General features: G+C 35.9%; 1 pseudogene; it reads left to right on the top strand.

The window, feature by feature from the left end:
* Nucleotides 1-13,091, top strand: part of LOC149145846 (boron transporter 1-like) — a 44,487-nt pseudogene that overhangs the window by 1,792 nt on the left and 29,604 nt on the right.

Here is a 13,091-nt window from a genome sequence, read left to right on the forward strand (position 1 = left end):
TCTTGGCCTGATCTTTTATTAACAAATTAGTTCATTAACAAATTAAGGAAGCATGTAAATATATATATCGAGGAAAGATGAAATATCTTGACACTAACGTCTTGATGATGAACCTTAGTTTGTGGGCTTAAAACATCAAAAGAACTATGAACCAAATCACATATACTCCAACAACCAATGGAGGAATTCCTTCATTCATCAATGGATGAAATGCCTTGATTACTCAAACTGCAACTTTCAACGATCTAAAGTTATATTACTTATTGTCCTAATAAAATTCAAGTTTATCATTTATAGCTTACGTGTGTGTAAGTTACATAATTAAAATCAAGGATGCTCCCTCATAAAATGGAAATAAATAGCCAAACCAAAATAAGGCAAGGCTGTAGTTTCCAAAATAAGGCAAGGTTGTAGTTTGAGAGTTTAAAAAAATACACACTATTATGGCAAGGCTGTAGTTTCCAAGAGCATATGGAAAGTAATACAGGGGCAAGTTTGTGGCATCAAGTCATAGGGAAAAAATATGTGGACCTATGATCTTTGGAGGAATGGATTAGACTTCCAAATAAAATTATTACAAATGTCTCAATGGTTAAAAGGCTCTTGTTCAATCTTTTCCTCTGCTGGGCAATTGGCAATGTGGAGAATAGGAAATGGATTGAATGTGAAAATAGGTGAAGACACCTAGCTCCACAAGATTAATGAAGAAACTATCAAGACCCTGGCAATGGCATGCTCACTCAAGCTGATGTTATGTCCAAAATTGATCACCATATAGAAACAACACTGGAAATTTGCAAGGTCAACAGGCTTGGAAGGAGGTTCAAAGGACAATAGAGATGGCTATGCTAACATATTACAACTAAGTACAATGTGGAGAATAGGAAATGGAGAGAAAGTGAGAATAGGTGAAGATCCCTAGGTGAGGTTTAAAAGGCTCCAGGAGATTAATGAAGAAACTATTGAGACCCTGCATAACAATGGCACACACTCAAGCTGATATTGTGGATCCAAATTTGACCACCATGCAGAAGCAGCACTAGATATCAGCAAGGTTCTTGATGGTTGCTTGGCTGTATATCTGACTTTGATTAAAATCCGGTCTAACTGCTTGGCCTGATCTTTCATTAACAAATTAGTTCATTAACAAATTAAGGAAGCATGTAAATATATATACCGAGGAAAGATGAAATATCTTGACACTAAAGTCCTGATGATGAACCTTAGTTTGTGGGCTTAAAACATCAAAAGAACTATGAACCAAATCACATATACTCCAACAACCAATGGAGGAATTCCTTCATTCATCAATGGATGAAATCCCTTGATTACTCAAACTGCAACTTTCAACGATCTAAAGTTATATTACTTATTGTCCTAATAAAATTCAAGTTTATCATTTATAGCTTACATGTGTGTAAGTTACATAATTAAAATCAAGGATGCTCCCTCATAAAATGGAAATAAATAGCCAAACCAAAATAAGGCAAGGCTGTAGTTTCCAAAATAAGGCAAGGCTGTAGTTTGAGAGTTTAAAAAAATACACACTATTATGGCAAGGCTGTAGTTTCCAAGAGCATATGGAAAGTAATACAGGGGCAAGTTTGTGGCATGAAGTCATAGGGAAAAAATATGTGGACCTATGATCTTTGGAGGAATGGATTAGACTTCCAAATAAAATTATTACAAATGTCTCAATGGTTAAAAGGCTCTTGTTCAATCTTTTCCTCTGCTGGGCAATTTGCAATGTGGAGAATAGGAAATGGATTGAATTTGAAAATAGGTGAAGACACCTAGCTCCACAAGATTAATGAAGAAACTATCAAGACCCTGACAATGGCATACTCACTCAAGCTGATGTTATGTCCAAAATTGATCACCATATAGAAACAACACTGGAAATTTGCAAGGTCAACAGGCTTGGAAGGAGGTTCAAAGGACAATCGAGATGGCTATGTTAACATATTACAACTAAGTACAATGTGGAGAATAGGAAATGGAGAGAAAGTGAGAATAGGTGAAGATCCCTAGGTGAGGTTTAAAAGGCTCCAAGAGATTAATGAAGAAACTATTGAGACCCTGCATAACAATGGCACACACTCAAGCTGATATTGTGGATCCAAATTTGACCACCATGCAGAAACAGCACTAGATATCAGCAAGGTTCTTGATGGGTTGCTTGGTTGTATATCTGAATTTGATTAAAATCCGGTCTAACTGCTTGGCCTGATCTTTCCTAATCATTTGGATCTCAGTCGTAACCATAGTTTGAAGCCACCTCTTGAGGATTCTGATAGGGTAATGTGTTTGCACCTTTGTAGGTATTGTCATTCAGGTATGACACAGTGGACAGGCTAGCTTCAGTAGCTGTGAAACCAGGCCTTGGATTATGTCCTTTAGAACCATGCATGAAGCCATTGTTTACTGGATCTACATATGATACAGAGCAATTATTGCTGGGCTCTTTTGGTTCAAAGATGTTCACACATTCACTAGTTGATGGAACAACTACTATGAAAGAAGGATCAAAGAGGCCATCAAAATAGAAAATAATACAAGTTGTCTTTAGCAAGATGATGGATTAAAGATTAGTTGTAGACTTGTAGTTGGCTTTCATCTCTTAGGAATAATGAAGTGCAAAGCAACAACTGAAGTTTTTCCCTGTGCTCAGTAGTCTAGGTTGTAGGTTGGGTTCTCACACTTGCATCTTAGAATCTTTTATATCATGACAAGCATAATCAGCTTACCCCTTTTACTGTGGCTTAATAATGATGACAAAAGTCTATTATAATTCATGTTCAGCCGGTTATACAATTAGTTCATTAACAAATTAAGGAAGCATGTAAATATATATATCGAGGAAAGATGAAATATCTTGACACTAAAGTCCTGATGATGAACCTTAGTTTGTGGGCTTAAAATATCAAAAGAACTATGAACCAAATCACATATACTCCAACAACCAATGGAGGAATGCCTTCATTACTCAAACTACAACTTTCAACGATCTAAAGTTATATTACTTATTGTCCTAATAAAATTCAAGTTTATCATTTATAGCTTACGTGTGTGTAAGTTACATAATTAAAATCAAGGATGCTCCCTCATAAAATGGAAAGAAATAGCCAAACCAAAAGAAGGTTGAGAGTTTAAAAAAATACACACTATTATGGCAAGGCTGTAGTTTCCAAGAGCATATGGAAAGTAATACAGGGGCAAGTTTGTGGCATCAAGTCATAGGGCAAAAATATGTGGACCTATGATCTTTGGAGGAATGGATTAGACTTCCAAATAAAATTATTACAAATGTCTCAATGGTTAAAAGGCTCTTGTTCAATCTTTTCCTTTGTTGGGCAATTGGCAATGTGGAGAATAGGAAATGGATTGAATGTGAAAATAGGTGAAGACACCTAGCTCCACAAGATTAATGAAGAAACTATCAAGACCCTGGCAATGGCATACTCACTCAAGCTGATGTTATGTCCAAAATTGATCACCATATAGAAACAGAACTGGAAATTTGCAAGGTCAACAGGCTTGGAAGGAGGTTCAAAGGACAATCGAGATGGCTATGTTAACATATTACAACTAAGTACAATGTGGAGAATAGGAAATGGAGAGAAAGTGAGAATAGGTGAAGATACCTAGGTGAGGTTTAAAAGGCTCCAGGAGATTAATGAAGAAACTATTGAGACCCTGCATAACAATGGCACACACTCAAGCTGATATTGTGGATCCAAATTTGACCACCATGCAGAAACAACACTAGATATCAGCAGGGTCAACAGGTTTGGAAGGAGATTCATTTAACAATCGAGTTGGCTATGTTAACAACTTAACATATTGCAACTAAGTACAATCAAAATTAGAGATAAGGAGGATGAATTAAATTGGTCTAACAACCTTGATTCAGTCGGCTACACAGCAAAGCTTGGTTACAAAGCAGTGCTCACAGAGAAAACACAAGGGGAGCCAGTATGCTGGTAGAGAAGCATATGGAAAATCAAAGACTAAGTCAAAACTAAGTTGTGTTTAGAAAAAAGATATTGAAATTTAACTGAGGATATAAACCTAGGATACCTACCACAGTCCGGGTAGAATTTGAATATTTTTCTTAACCAGACCATATAAGGGTTCCCCTACATATTAGCATCACTGGTTGTACTTTGTAGTCCCATTTACCTATCTGTCAGGCTTTATTTAGACTTAAATAAAATTATCTTGCCTTATCTACATTGTTTCTCAGCCTTATATCTTATGCTACAAAATTAGATAGAACTTTGTAATAAAGGCAGGACAACCTTTAAATCTGAGTCTTGACTTGTAGCATCCTACAAGTTGGTCAGGCTTAAATTTTTCTATTGGTAGGTATTGAACGATGATACTATATCTATAAAATATATTTCTTCTGTACTAACTGTATTGCCTAGAATATTTTGGTCATTGAAGTTGTGGGTTGGTAGGCTCTAATAGCCCACTTGGAGCACAACCCCTTGAAAAATTTGACTTTAAGAAGAATTACATGAGAAAATTGCTGTCACTTAGATGTCAGTAAAAACAGGTAGGTCTTTAGACTTTTGATCATAGTTGAGAACATTCCTGAGATAACTTTCTTTGGCACTCCAGACTATAAAATTTCTGAGAATGATGCAAAATGGAAAACCTCTTGAGGAAATATCTTTAGCAAGAAGCCAAGCAAAATTTGAATATTTTTCTTAACCAGACCATATAAGATTTTGTTGTTATCACGAAGAAACTTGGCCAGCTTTACCCTTGACTAGTATATCATAAAGGAGATCCTTCAATGAAAAAGGTTTGCTTTGATCATAAAAAGCAAAATGCAGGTTTTTATAATTCTGGATCTGTGTTATTTGCTAAGGTTCAATGTTCACCATTTTGCCCAAAACGGGAACTAGACATGCTTAAAACTTCTGCACTCCTCAAAATAGTTCCGCTTACACTGTTTGATTTATAAAACAGAGAATGCCAAGCCAACTGAGCAATGGCATTCATCAACTCCTATATCTTCAGACTTGATTGTTTCTCTTGAAGTCTCATCTTCCTAAGGCTAGTGATTGGTCAGAAAGAAGCCCTGACTTTCAGTAGATGAGCTTTTCTCTAAACAAACCTCTTGATGTGGAAGTAATAGTGGCTTTCCTTGACCCTGCCAAGACTTCCAAATTAAGCTTTCCATCTTATTATATTTTAACCATTTATTTTTCACATGCTAAGGGATGGAGGCTCTACCCTTTCCATACTTAGATTTCTGGTTGTTCAAATTTCTTCCTCAGGTAGCAATACCCTTTCATTTGGCTTAGCATCAGCTTTTGAGTTTTGGGCATGGTAGACATACTGTAAGCTGGCTTAGGAGGAGGGGACCAGGTCCTGAATCCTGTCAACCAACTTCTGTAGGAAATTAGGAATAATTCAAAGAAAGTGATGTTGTTTCAATGTTATACAAATGAATTGTTATATTTTATGTCTTAAAATTTAATAGTTTCCCATTATCATTGTTAAATAATTTTTGTGAAATTCCATTTTTCCTCAAAATTCAATTTCTGATATATGTTCTTTCAATGTTGACTCAACAATTATTTTGCAAAGTACAATTCTATTTTCTATGAACAAGTGAATTTATATGAAGCATATCTCAACGCTTGAAAACTGTTGATGCAGGTTTACAGATCGATTGGAAATTTTACTTGTGGAATATTTAGTGAGATGTCAAAAGATAATCATGGGAAGAAACCATTAAGGCAAACAGATGTATTATCATACTTTCAAAAGGCTCCATCCAAAAATACACATTCTCTTCATGATTCAAGCTCCTTTGAACAATCTGTTACTGAGAGAGAGGTTAACTCTTGTGGAAATGCATTTGATATCCATACGATGGATGAAGAAATAGGTTCCTCAAGTGGTCAGGGTGAGATAAATGCAGTTTCAACAGAAATTGGTGATGCAAATGTTAAAGATTTTTCCTTGGAAAGTGACACAATCAATTCGCGGAAAAGGAAAAGAGGCCAGTGGGCCATAGAGAGACGATTCCAAGAAAATTGGGTCTCAAGTTTTCCATTTATTGAAGAAATACCTCCTACAAATGAGAAAGAGGTTTTCCGACAAGTTAGATGTATTGCGTGTAGTTGGAAAACTCAAAAGGAAGTGAAATTTCAGATGAAGCTAGATACGGTCCAAAAGCATGCAGGAAAGGTGTATGAAAAGAAAATTGTAAATGGTAAAGAGAAATCTATTGTTAGATGGAAATCTTCCGAGGAATGTCGACATGTTGAATATGCAGAAGAATATAAAAAATATTTATTAAGTAAGAGGAAACTTGAGGCAGACGGAGGAACCATCATATCTCTATTTGAAAAGACGATGGAAAGAAATTTGTTAGCCAAGACGATACAATTGAGCACTGTATTTCACATCTTATCTAAAGGTTGTCCTATGACAGATTATCCAGATCACATGAAATTACTATCTTTTCTTCAAGTGCCAAACTTTCCATCTTCTCATTGGTCTGTAACTAGTGGTTGGGGATGGGCAGGATATCTAGCTCAAGTAGAAAAGGATGATTTGAAAGAGAAGATTGCAAATGCTAGGTTTTTGGCATTGTCTTTAGATGAGGTTACAACTATAGATAATACTTCATGGATTTGCATGAGCATTTATATGGTTAATGACCATATTAGACATTCCTATCTACTTGGGATTAATAAGATGAGAGAGACTTCTACAGCTGAAAATATTTATGAACTTGTTCTTAATGGATTGAAGGAAAGTGGTATGGATGAATTAATGATTGCAAAAAAGTTGGTATGTGTTGGAGCAGATGGAGCAGCGGTAATGCAAGGACAAAGGAATGGCCTTTGTGTTAGGCTACAACTATCAGCTTCACCATATATGCTTAATATTCATTGTATGGCTCATAGGATGAATCTTGCATTTAAAATAGTAAGAAAGTTTCCATTAGTTTCAAAAGTTGAAGATCTTGTACGTGAGACTCATGCATACTTTTCTCGTAGTCCCAAACGATATTTAGAGTTTCAACAATTTGCAGATGGTATTACGGATGGAAAAAAACTACTGAAAGATTTTGATACAAGATGGATCTCATTAAATGGACCAGCTCAAATACTATTTAGTGAGTTCAAATCTTTGGTAGGGTTGATATATGAAAATCGCTATCATGTAGACAAAGCTCAAGATCTTCTTTCTCAACTAACTAATATAGAGACATTATTGACATTGGCTAGAATTCTTCCTATGCTACATGAAATGAATGTCCTCGTGAAAATGTCTTAGAATCGCACAATGTATATTGCGGAATACACAAATGCAAGAAAGTCAGCATGTCTTGCATTGGATAATTTGTATATGATGCCAGATTCTTTTACTGGTCCAGAGTTTAAAAGTTGGACTGAGATCATCAATATAGAAAATACTGAAATTTTTTTGACCTTTGATGAAAAAGGGATACTATGTATCGTAGTGCGTGGGTATATGGTTCCCTTTCATTATATTAGTAAGACAGGACAAATCACCAAAGATTGCCCCATGTCAAGAGACCAATTTGATAATATTGTGATTTCAGTGAGACAAAATTTGATAGAAATTGCAAGATCACTATCATTAGAGATAAGAGAACGATTTCCTCGAGATGAATTGTTGGAGGCCATGTGTGTGGTATACCCTCAATATTGGAACAATTGTCAATGTCGAAGAACTTTAAACGCTGATTTTCAAAAAAGATTAAAATGTTTAGTAGACCATTTTTGCAAGAAAGTCTCGATACATGGAGAACAAATTGAAGGTATTTTAGATTCATCAAAATTGTATCAACAAGGTAGACGCTTTGCTGAAACAATGTGGAAGCAATATCCTTTTTTGGAGAATCCTAATGAAAATGGTGCTATAACAAGATTATGGACTACTTTAAGTGCTAGCCAATACCTGTAAGAAAACATATCAGAATATTTCAAATTAGCAGATTTGTGTCAAACCATGATTTTGGGATCAGTGGAGGATGAGAGAATGTTTAGTGCATTATCATTCTTGAAGTCAAAGTTGAGGAACAAGCTTGATAAACATGTGGATACATGTTTAAGATTATATGTAACAAAGTATGACATTGACAGTTTTCCATATGAAAGAGCGCTAACTCTTTGGCGATCAGATTGTGATAGAAGGGGAGAAAACAATATAATAAATCTATCTAATGAACTTGATATAGAACATAATGTTTTGGAGGCTCATAATGACAGTTCATTTAGAGAAGATCATGTTCACAATTTAGAAAATGAGGACCAAGATGAGAATTCGGAAATTGAAATACCCTAGGACTCTTATTTTGGTATACATGTTCCATTGATCATGCAAAATTACTATATGTCAACTTCAGGTAAAAATAGGTTCTATATTTGTATTTTTCATTGTAACATTGCATCAACATTATTTTGATGTGTGTTATTTTAAGATTGATGTTTCATATTTAATAATTACATTGTTTGTTTCTTATCTGTGACAGGAAATAAAGCTGGATTTGGTGAGGTTGGGACCTATTTCTTTTCACATAGATAGTGTCTGACTATTATTAAATGATAAATAACAAATTTAACAAGACTTTCAAGTCATTTGCTAGCCATTTCTTGTCAGTCATTTTTCAGTCATTTGTCAGCCATGTTTTCAAGTCTTTTAGGTACTAAGTTGTTCGGTTCCCCACATGTCCTTAGGACCATTAAGGGATGAGATAACATGAGTCAGTCCAACTCATGCCCCGAATTTACTTTTTACCTATTGATGTAAGTGTTTTGTTACCACTTATCACCAACAAAATTCTACCATAACATAAACCAACTTGAAGACGACACTTCTCATCTTCCTTTTACATAAATGCTCTATGGATCTCCCTACTATACTTTTCCGAGACCAACGTCCCTTCTTGGTAGGTCTCTCCACCATACCACTAATCACACAATAGTAACTACTACCTTCTATAAATCTCTCTAGTCTCAGTTATTGGTGTCCCTGTCACACTCGACCAATATAATCTTGCAGGTCTACTTTTTTATCATATCTTTATTTTTTGTTATTTTGTGTATTTAACATTAGCACCATCCAAGAGTAACGAGTTAGTGTCCTTTGGATTTGAACTTTGATTTGAAATGAAGTCGGATTTGATGAAGCTGGGACCTATTTCTTTTCACATAGACAGTGTCCTAGTATTAAATGATAAATAACTAATTTAAGAAGTCTAACGCTAAGCAACAATGGGCTTATTCAAGTACATGAAATTGTGTTGATGTCTAGCTCTAATATCTTAGAAAATTTTAGCAGTTTGTTTGCTGCTTGTTTAGAGGATTTTGTCAAGTTTGAAATTTTTGGTTTGTTTTGGTCATATTTTTTTAGTCGCTTGACTCATTTCATGCGTCGATCTAGTTTTATTTTTATAATTATTGTTGTTTTCTTTATATATTTGGTGGTTTGAGGAAAGATATTTGATTTCCTTTCACTTTGTGGCATGATTTCAACATCTTCACCTTTTAGAATATAGTAAAATATTATTCTTATTTTATGTTTTCTTGGAAAAGAATTATTGATATTTGGAAAGGGAAATAAGCCCTAGGTAGCTAAGTGAAGAGAAAAATGGTCTATGTACTATGTTCCTGCACATTCATCGTAGGAGACCTATTGGCATGAGATCGACATTCCTTTTATGCAATTACACTTTTTCAAGGCGAAGCTGAGTTTGCTGACTTGGGAAGAACACTGACAACTGATCATAATGCTAAGGAGATTATAATGTTGGTTTCAAAAACAAGATTGTGAAAATTGTTTGCACTAGTTCTTCTTTTGGTCATATTTACTACCAAATTTGTGTCTTGCTGATATTTTACATTTGTAATGACCTTGTGCAGAGATGGTTTGAAGAGCCCGATGTTAGAGTGTGAAGACTCTCTACAAACCACAAGGACTACATTTTCTTGGAGGGCACTCGATGTTCTTGGTGTTGCTGAGTCTCTTCGCTCGAAGCGTAAATGGATACAATGGTATGGCCATAACATCACTTAATTTGATCCTCTTTACTAATCTCCTAATATCATTTCAATACATCAAATTTCTTTGTTTTCATGGAATCCAGAGATACATCAGTAATGTTATTTTGTCTTGGAAATACTAAATTATTTTGTTTTGATATCACCCAGTTTGAGTTGTTCTTTGCAACTACCACTTGATCATTTAACAAGCATTTGAAATTCAAAGTGCAATAAAGCTCTTTTAGTTTTTTTCCAGAAGAAGATTAGATGTTGCACTTGGTACCATAGGCCTTGTAAAAGGGTTGTACTCCATTTCAGTCTATGGCAGTAGACTGATTTCTAACTGCTCCATGTACCCACATATGATATAATATTTTTCATTTTTGGCTTGCTGAATATACAAAGAGAAAATTGCTTAACAATATTGCTTAATTTGACAACAATTTTACTTTTATTTGATACAAGAGTGGAGGTAGTCTTAGATTTTACCTATTTCTCAGTAGTTGTTCTCCTTCGACAACAACATCATCCTTCAACAAATACATTCCAACTTGTACAGAGGAAAGTTGATGTTTAGTAGAGGGCCCATAAGAGATCCTCTAATGGAGGCGCAATAGTTTAGTAGGATCACTGGATGAAGCACATGTATGAATGTATTGTCTTCAATTAGGAAGGCACAGTTACCCATCCAGGGGAGGGCATGCATGAATGTCTATTTTGTGAATGGTGTAGTTTTCTAAGTGTGTTGGGTGCATGAGTTCATGCGTTTAGTCTACCCTACTGGGTCTTGTATTTGAAGCAGTGTTATCCACACGTGATGGTGATATCCACTAGGCTCATTAGGGTTAGGGATATTCGATGAAGCCAGATTCAATGGTTCAAGTCCTATAAAAGCTAGATTGACGAATTACAAAGAAATGATTGGACACACATCTCACTCAAAAACGACGACTCAAAATCCCTATGGAACCTTGTGATATGTTGTTATGGATAGTGCTTACCTGTGACTTTATACCTCTACAACTTCAGCCGAGTTCTGTAGGGGGGAATTATAATTTCCCCTAGTGCTAATTCACCCTACTACTTGACCTCATGGAAGATCTGCTCAGATAGTGGAGCGCGAGGCTTGAGGTGGGGTGAGGTGCTTTTTATGCACACATGTGAACCCTTAAAAATGTCATTCCTAGGCTAGGGTGGAACACTCTATCTAGAATAGGTTTCTTGCTAGTTTTACACACTTACCTCATGCTGTCCTCATGCTGTTCTGGCACTTCCTCTCATTCTGAGGATGGTATCTAGGGTAAACCCAAATTATTTGGGGTACGAGGCAATCAACAATACATTCATTAAGAGGTCAACATGTCACTTGTGAGAATTGGTCCTGGTTGTGGAGGGATAACATTCCCCCTCAATTGCTTGGGCTAGACCCAATTGACTAAAATGCTTTTTGCAAAATATATCCTGAGAAAACCCAGGGAACTTTGCCTCATTATGAGGATAGCACCTAGGCTTAAGCAAATTCCTTAGGGCCAAAGGCCATATCAACATGTCATTGGTGGGAATAGAACCATTGTAGGGAGGATAACAATCATTCCACCTAACCAGTGGAGCTAGACCCAATTGACATTAGATGTGTTTGCAGTTAGACAAAGGTGTAGGAATTTTGGAAATGAGTTTTTTGGTATTTTTGGACGCATCACTGCTTGTAGTGCTCAGGAGCACGAGTATTTCAAAGATCTAGGTTTTGTACCCTGACTTGTATATTAGCTGTGGGGATAAAAATATTATTGGCCTGTTGTAGTGTAGCCTGCATCATCTCACCAGTGAGTTTCTCTTTGGATACTGGTAAAATAGATGGAAACCTGTATAAGTAACATGATCAAGTATACCATGTTTAAAAAAAATTATTTTACCACATTTGCTAAGGATTTTCACCATTGGTGTAGCTGGATTGTGGTGGTTCTAGTTCTTCAAGACTATTGAACAAAACTTTATTTGGAAATTAAGTTGTTTATGATTGTCAAATATGACTGATCATTTGAAATTATTTGCCATCTGTTGTTACTGACAGGGTATTTTATAATATTGTGCAATATGGCTTTCTATGCTTTATAGCGCAAGTATTTACTTGTTATGTTGATGTGTAGAGGATATGATATTCAAGTGGTTTTTATGTTTTTTTTGATGATAACATCTCAATGGTGATGGAACCCTATAGCTCAGGAAGCCTACAATGCTGGATTAGTGCTTAGTTCAAATAAGCATGACAATGAGAGGCCTTTTGAACATGATTGTGAGGTTATTGTTGATTCAAATATAACAAAAGATATGATTAATGTTTCTAGAGTAGAAGATACATTTGAGTGGAATTGTCCTTAGCTCAATTGTAATCGCAGTGCTATGTCTTTATTTAAATTCAGTGACTGCAAAAAAATAGAATGGGTGTGGATGGTTTCTAAGGTTGAAAAGGAGATGTCAATATGGTGTAATAGATGGTTATCATCAAGGGGGGTAAGTTAGTGCTGGTGAAATCCCTACTTGAAGCCATCCCTGTGTACTGAGTGTTTTTTTCCTTTATTCCCAAACAGGTCCTGGAACAGGTAAGAAGACTTAGTTTCAGATTCCTATGGGCTGGGGACAAACAGAAAAAAGAATATTCCTCGGGTCTCATGGAAAAAAACTGTTGTTCCTAAAGAGCTGTGAGCATGGGACATTTAAAATCTCCATTGCTTGGAAAGAGCCCTGGCTGCTAAATATGTCTAGAGAATTATAGAAGGGAAGGGCTTATTGAGAAAGGTGGTGAGTTGGAAGTACATACAGCCTCTGTCTGCTGAGGATTGTATAAGATCTCCAAATAAATCCTACAATAAATCTTCAGTGATTTGGAAGGTGGTGGTGTTGGCCTTTCCGCTGATTGGAAGACAGTTGGTTTGAACTTTGGAAGGTTGGGGGTGGCAACAACACAAGGCAGGGGGATGATCCTTGGCTGCTTATAACCCATAATCCTTCTTTACATTCTCCCTTTGACATAAAATGCGTGCTCCCATAGCC

This window comes from Pinus tabuliformis, chromosome X, assembly GCF_031772625.1.
Source record: "Pinus tabuliformis cultivar Carrire ecotype Pingquan chromosome X, CPIR1, whole genome shotgun sequence".
NCBI classification, from domain to species: Eukaryota; Viridiplantae; Streptophyta; class Pinopsida; order Pinales; family Pinaceae; genus Pinus; species Pinus tabuliformis.